The 8055-nt window shown below is 37.9% G+C and overlaps 1 pseudogene across 1 annotated transcript; it reads left to right on the top strand.

Moving 5' to 3' along the window:
* The first annotated feature begins 5886 nt into the window (after positions 1–5886).
* LOC311597673 (putative E3 SUMO-protein ligase RNF212) lies at positions 5887–6821 on the top strand (annotated as a pseudogene). The gene has a single exon. The product of its transcript is annotated as a putative E3 SUMO-protein ligase RNF212 (transcript).
* Positions 6822–8055: the final 1234 nt, after the last annotated feature.

Here is an 8055-nt window from a genome sequence, read left to right on the forward strand (position 1 = left end):
CCAAAAGTAAATAATGATTTCTCTTTCCCCATCCCCACACCAGTACTTGTTGTCATTTGCTTTCTTGGTAACAGCTGTGGTAACTACGGTTTTTCATCGGTGTTATTACTCTGGATCTTGTTTAGATTAAAAAGCATCCCTGAAACTGATGGAAATGTAGCAACATTGTTTTTAGAGTGAATGGCATGTACTTAAAAAGAGACACAGAGAGAAGGGTGAGTGCTAGAAAGTAACCAACCCTTCCTTATCTCTAGGAGTATTGTTTCCCATGGAAATACATAGGGAAGTAAAGTCATTCTAAAATTGAGGAGAGAAAAATCAAGAAATAAGGGATCACTTACAGGAAGTATTGTATGGAAAGAATAGATTCTTAAGTGCTAGTTGAACAATCATGGCAGTATCTTTAACTGTTTTTGATGTCATATTGTATTCCTGTTTGAAATGGTCATACAGTTTCATTGATACTTCAGAACATTACACAAAGTCTTAGAACTTATACCCAAAGCATAAGACTAAATGGGAATATGGACTCGTTCCCAATTCAACAAGAATCTCATTAGAGAAAGAATTTTATCTTCAGAATTTATCTTAAAACATAGAAGAAGTGTAATAGTGGAACAACAGTCCTCAGCAAACAAACACTGAGCTGGCCAGAGATTTCTACCTATCCCTTTAGCTTGTTGCATTAATAGACCCATGAAGCGGCAGATTGTTATTTACATATAAAGGTGTCCAGATGAGATGAAAGAAGAAAATTTCAAGTTTGGTGACAACAGAGCAGAGGGAATTCACTTTCAGCTGAGAATCCATTATAGAGTCAGCAAAACTGGGAATTCCACATGCAGAGTTAAATGTGGTAGCAAGCTCACAGCTCTCACCGTACACTTAAGGAAATCTACATTATCTAAGAAACTATACCCAGAGACTGAGGAGCTGGCTTGGTTGGTGAAGGGTTTACTAGGGCAAGCAGAAGGACATGAAGCCACATGTCCTATAAATAGCCAGGTGTGTCTAGCATGCCTGTAGTCCCAAGTTCCTGGGAAGAGGCAAAGGCAGGAGGATCCCTGAGCTTACTGGCCAGTCTGAGCAGCACATTCTGGGCTCAATGAGAGGTCCTGCCTCAAAACATGTGATGAAGTGGCATGGAGGTTTGAGTGGCCCTTTCTCCTACATCTCTCACTCTTCTGCCTGTCCCCACCCATACAAAACCAACTGTCTCAACACAATTGGACAAAACAACCAAGTATTTAGCGCCTACGCACAAATATATAGGTCATCTCTCACTTGGCTGTACTAAATTAGACTGAAAGATCTTGACCCAAGCCTTGCACTGGTCCAGTATCTTTCATCTTCATTCTTGTGCTTTGGGTGTAAATATCAAGAGATTTTCCTAAGAATTTGTGCAAATCTGCAGTTACCTCTTATAAGATTAGGAAAAGGATAAATTTAATCATGCAAATGACTCCATGCAACCTTAATGTCTAAAGCCATTGAGCAAAGCAAGCCACAGAACCAAAACAGAAACATGAGAATACATTCTAGAGTCATCAAAACTGTAATTTCCATATGCAGAGCTAAGAGTGATAACGAACTCACAGCCCTCAATGCACCATTTAGGGCAATCTGCATAACCTAAGAAAATGTGCTGGAGCACTTTATGATCATAACAACGCACCACAGCTAGGAAAAATTTCTCTCTGGCAGAAAGGACCACGTTGCAACCTTGCTAAGCGAGGACACTTGGAACTATAGTTCCAGAAGGATCTTTGGAAATAGATCAAATTCATTCAAGACAGTTTTATCTTCCTTCAGGAAAGACCAGGGACATTATAGAGTAAAAGACGTTCTGTCTAAACAACAATGAAAGAAAAAGTTGCATTGATTAAATGCAATGAGCACATAGGTGACAATCACTGCATCAGACACTAAGGAAAGAATGAGAAAGTGCACCTCAGCTTCTCTGTGAACCTGAAAGCCCATGAAAGTGGGAGGCTAAAGTCTCTGGTCTCAAAGAACAGATATTTTCCAAAGAATGAAGGAGAGCAATTGGCAGCATCGGTGATGGTTCTGTATAGTTCACATGACAGGATCAGGAATTGGAATTTACACTTTTGCAATATTATTATAGTAAGTAGTTCCTATACTAAAAGTGAGCCAGGGGGAAAATGTGAAGAGGTTGTGGTTCCAGGAAGGTCTGGTTCCACTTTGGGAGCAATGAAAATACGTGTGATGATGACTAATTTATATCAAAAATATCTATCTCAAATTATTGACTTCAAAGGTAGAGAAGCTAGGCTTAGGCTCATTTCATTAGGAAAACTAGAATGGGAGAATTTCCTTTTTATCCACAAGTAGATGGTTAAAAAAAAAAAAACATAAGCAGTAAGCACATTTACAAGCATTGCCTGAACTCACTGGGAACTCACCCAAAGGCTCCTTTCCTGAATCATATGTACTAATGACTTGGTCATTGGAACTACTGCCACCATCCTTATCCCTTCCCACATGTTCAGAGTGCCAGAAAGTATATTCAGTGTCTGGTGTATATGAGCTCGTTGAACTCCCTGATACTCAACTGAAAGTTAGTGTTAATTCTATTCCATGAAGAAGAAAGATCCCAGGGATTATATTAAGACCATATGGGACAAACAAACTTTAAACACAGGACTAACTGGATGGAAAAGAATGAGGTTTGAATGGCTACTGAGAATTTTGTGAAGATATATGATACTTTCATTTGCTTAGATATGGACAATAGTCCGAATGGGCCATAGTCAAGGATATGATCAAATGTTTAACAAAATCTGAAAGTTCATGTAGATCACTGAAACTAGGTGTTTGAGAAGACTAAATTCAAAATGAGTTCCAAAGAAGTGCAATTATCTTTCACTGGCCATGTGGTTTAGCATACTATAAACATCAACGTGATGCTATGTTGGACAGGTTTCCCTGACAATTAATTCAATACCATGAATTTTTAGCACTCCTATAAAATATGTTCATATAAAATGCCAGAATTAACTGAAATGAAACAAATTCTCCTGTAAGACAATAACATAATAATATTGTAATATTATTATAATAATGTAAACAAATAAATGCTGAGCAAGAAATACATAATAAAGATTTGACAAGGTAGAATACGACATTTGGGTGGTAAAATGATGAGGAAAGTCTCTCCAAAAACCTGTATTTGATCCTTGTTCAGAAGAAGAAAGTAAAGAATGTCTTCTTGGCTGCTTTATTTTTTTCAAATCCTGCAAGCCTTGAAAGTACACAACACATTCAATAATTCATGTAACATGAGAAGGAATTGGTTATGGTTGTGAAATATTGACTATTTAACCCTGACAGCAAACAATTAACATTCTTATTACAATTATACAATGAAGAGATTGCAGAAAGGAACTTTTTTTCCTAGGCATGCATCTTACATAAACACTTTAAAGCTGTAGTCTTCAGGAATAAAACGTATTGATTGTTCTGCTGGTTTCCTTCTTTACTGCACAGACCTCTTTCTTGCTGGCAGTAGGCTGCTGCATGGACTCCTCTATTTTTTGCACATTTTCTTTCCAGTCAATGTGTTTCTGAGTTTCACCCTGGATAAACCTCTCCTGGGCCTCCCCAGATCTGATTGTTCCTTTCAATACTGCTGCTAACCAACAACTTTAATCTTCCTATATCTCTATACATTTTTTTCTTTCATAGATTTTTCTCAGTGCCAATTTTTCTTGGGAGTCAATAAATTACATTGCCATCTAAATTGAGTACCAAAAATATTTTTCTATAACATTTTCCTAGTGGATAGGGTTTCCTAGGTAGAAATAGCTTTCAACAAGTTTACAATAAATTCTTAAGGCAAAGTTTAGAGGGTTTTTTTCTTATCACTACACTTCTTCCCTCATACCAGTTATAAACAGAAAACACAACAAAATGACCCTAGATTCTGTGACCTCTACAACCACAGGGTATAGGATTCTTCATCTTACCTTTCTGTATTCATTAATACTCATTCAGTGGCAAAAAGACTGATGCTCAGTTCAGACGACTGCACTAAAAGAACCTATGTCATGGCTTAACTGAGTCATCGGGATGCAGCACATGCAGGGACCTATTGGAATTCCCATCTGTCTCCCTTCCTTTCTATCCTTCTCTTTCTCTGTCTGTCTGTCTGTCTGTCTCACTCACTTTTCATAACAATTATTTTCTGTTTTGTTTTGTTTTTTAATATGTAGCCTTTGATATCCTGAAACTCGCAATTTAGATCAGGCTAGCCTCACATTCATAAATAACCTCCTGTCTCCTCACCCCCAAGTGCTTAGACTAAATGTATGTTCAGATATCTTCCTGGACTACAGATATACTTTCTTTTATGCAGCTAATGAGAATGGTCATTAGCAAGTCTTATTCTTATTCTTATTCCCATACTGAGACCCCAAAACAAACAGTTAGGGATATTTAATGGTTATATTTGGTCTGATTCCATGGTGGAGATCCAAAAGCATGGGATAGTATGTTTGTCTAGTCTTAGGATCTATTCATGAAGAGCATACTTGATTATCAGACAATCCCACTATACTTACAAAACTGAATTGGTGGATTCTCCAGATAAGCAGTATTGAATGCGGATAATCAATGTTTCTTCCTTACAGTGTTCCACTGTAAGTTCCTAATCATCTATGTATGTTTTGCCACTGACATATAACATTCTGTCATCCTACGACTGACCACTAAAAAGTGACAAGTAAAGGGTAAAGTTATGATTTTGACATGGTGTCGCCACCAAGACTGCTCATACAATGAAGCATTGCCCCTAATGCAAGTTGTATTCAGACATTAAGAATGAGGGCTTTGACGTCATCATTTATTGGTGAGGTGCTAACCTGGACATGGAGACACATTAGGAAGTGAGGATTAGCTGACAGAAGTAGGTCAGTAGGAGCTTGTGTTTACAGAGTTACTTGACCTTTGCCCTGACATGCAGTGCAAGCCCCTTTTGCTTCATGGCTGGTGTTAAGTTTTTTGTTACTTCATCACGTTCTCCATCCACCAAGGTGGCATATTTAACCACTTGCCCACAGCTATTGAGCCAGCTGACCATGACTGAAACCCAGAAACAATGAACTAAATTAAATTTCTGCTTTTCTCAGTTGCTTTTCCTGGGCATTTCTTCTCTGTAACAGGAAAAAAGAAAAAGAAAAAGAAAAATATATGTAACAACACACAGCTTCAACGAATATAGTATCCAACTGAAGTTCTAGCATTATTAAATGATCTGCTATCCCCTCTCCACATTTTTTATGTAGGATAAGTTGAAACAGAATCAGATAAATAGATATCAAAATTAAGCATCACTATGAATATAAAAGTGACTACAACGTGTTTTTTCCCTTTGGCTCAAAATCAGTTGCTATTATTCTTTCACTGAATTAATCAGCTATTTTAATCAGTTGTTTTGTTAACACAAAAAGGTGAAGAATCCTCATATATAAGTATGGAAGAATCTTTGAAGTAAATAACAAAATTTATGTCAACTAATCCTAAACTAAACATAACAAAATCAGTGTTTTTTCACTACATCCCATCATAACCTGCCAAGAATCTTAACATATTTCTTCCCATTAAGGAGGTTTGGGTAGGTTTTTGGTTACTTTCTTGGGCTATAGATGTTTATTTTCTTTGGAATTTGATTATAAGTTACTATTGGTCTTATTTAAAGAGAAAATGAGGTTAGACTCAGAGATGTCTCTCCTTTCCTTTGTCTTTCATTCTTAAGTTTGGAGATAGGGGTTGAAAAGAAAGAAGAGAGGCTACCCAAGGCAACAAGAATTCCCTGTCTCAGCGGAACTCCCTGGTCTCTCCCCGGTCTCACTGTGGCCTCCAGTCATGGCCAGATGGGTGCTCTGTATCCGCTGTTTCCAGCTGCCACACAGGAAGTCATCCTTTAGCCTGACCAGCTGCAGGCAGTTTTGCAACTCCTGCCTCAGAAAAGATAAAAAGGATGAATGCCGAATCTGTCAAGTTCCTTGCCATCCAGTTTTACTTTCAAAACATACTAACTCCAACATCCAGGTAGTCTTTCTGTGTAAGAGTATTTCCGGGAGACCTCTCAGATTTCAGAATTGCAAGAAAAGCACAGGAGAAGGTTGGTGGGTTTCTATAGAGAAAAGATTTCTCAGTTGGAGGGGTCCCTCAGAAAGTCAGTGCTACAAATCAAGCAACTACAAAGTATGAGGTCATCACAACAAGCAGCTTTCAACACAATCAAAAACTCAGTTTCAACAAAGCCAAATGGATATCTCTTGCTAACACCCAACTCTTCACTCTTTGGCATAATAGAGTCAGTGGAAATTGACCTGACTCCTCAAGCAAGAAAGCCTGAGATGGCAGCAGGCCCTTCCACAATCTCTCTGATTAGCTCTCCTCAGGGTGGACACATGGGTAGGGTCTCCTGCCGGGGACCCAAGCATCTCAGCTTGACACCCAGCCATGCAAGCATGACGAGGCTATCAGAGTCCCACCATTGCAGACTCCCTACAAGGAAGTCTCACCAGCTCCAGCATCACAGTTATCCAGCAGAGCAGCACAAGGTCTTTGCCCCAGCCTTAGTAGTTCATCAACTGGACCACCTTGGCAGCCCATCAGCATCCCAGGACTGCTGCAGAGGCAGTGTGCAGGGTCAGCATCCCCTGGCATGATGGACATTGAGAAGAGGAGCCCATTTTGCCCTACACACCTGCAAATCTATGCTCTGTAGCCAGCCCCTGGCATGTGTACATTTATCAGTAAATATCACTGATCATTCTAGAGAGATGATGTAACTAAATGAAGTAGCTTTCTGATAAAGTAAAAAAAAAAAAAAAAAAAAAAGATAAAAAGAAAGAAAAAAAAGAAAAGAAAGAAGGAATATAGAAATATATAGGAATGATATAGGGAAAAAAAGTAGATTAGTGAATCTACCCAACATCATGCCTTAATTATTACTCACACAGTTATTTTTAATGCACTGGTATAGAATTTTGTATATACATACAAAATAAGTTTAATTTTGTGAATATTATTCTTCACATACACACACTATACACACACACACACACACACACACACACACACACACATATATATATATATATATATATATATATATATATATTCTAATATGTGGTATTTTACGCACACAACTCAATTATAATACAAGGTTTACTTCCAAAACTTTGAAACTGGTATTGCAGGCTATTTAGGATAAATAAGTAATACAAGTTAATTGTTAGTTGATCAAATCAGGGTCATATCAATTATTAGTCTATTTTTATCACAAGAATACACATCCTGGGTGTAAAAGATAGATATGATTTTATAGAAAGGTAAGGCAAAATAGTTAGATAAGATCTTCAAAAACCTTAGAGACATACAGAATATGGCATTTAAAATGTTTTTATTATTTTAAAGATTCATTGACAGTGAGACATGTTAACTCCTGGCAACACCGAGCTTACCTCAAAGAAGATGATGAGCATCAAAGAACCTCCTTGTGGAGATGGCTTCAAATGTGGCAAACAAGCCACTAGGTAAATGTTCTCATTTCTACCACAGACAGCATTCTGCCTAAAAATGGATAAGCTTGGATTGCAGGCAGAGTCAACGACCAAACTCTGCCAAGACAGGGTAAGCAAGTCCTCAATAGTTCCTGCCTCACAAATATGTCTGCCAGATATGTTGGACCACAAGGCTGAAGATGATGCTCCAATGATGTAGAGAGCCAGCAAACTGCCTCAGTCATCTTCTCATTTGGGATGCTACTAACACGCACTTCCTGTATACTCAGGTAAGTAATTTTATTCCTTCTCAAGTCTCTGATGGAGTTGAAGACCAGATAGTTTAGTTTTACAAGTAAGCTTAGTTGTTTAGGGGTTAAGATGTTTTTAGGTCTAGATGGATGTCTTAAGTTGATAATGATGAGATATGATAGATATTGATATACATTCAGAATTTTAGACCTCATCAAGATAGGAAAGATGTTTTCTTCAAAGCTGCCAAAAGCAAATAGCCAAACGT

The sequence above is a fragment of the Acomys minous genome (assembly GCF_964271855.1).
Source record: "Acomys minous genome assembly, chromosome: 5".
NCBI classification, from domain to species: domain Eukaryota; kingdom Metazoa; phylum Chordata; class Mammalia; order Rodentia; family Muridae; genus Acomys; species Acomys minous.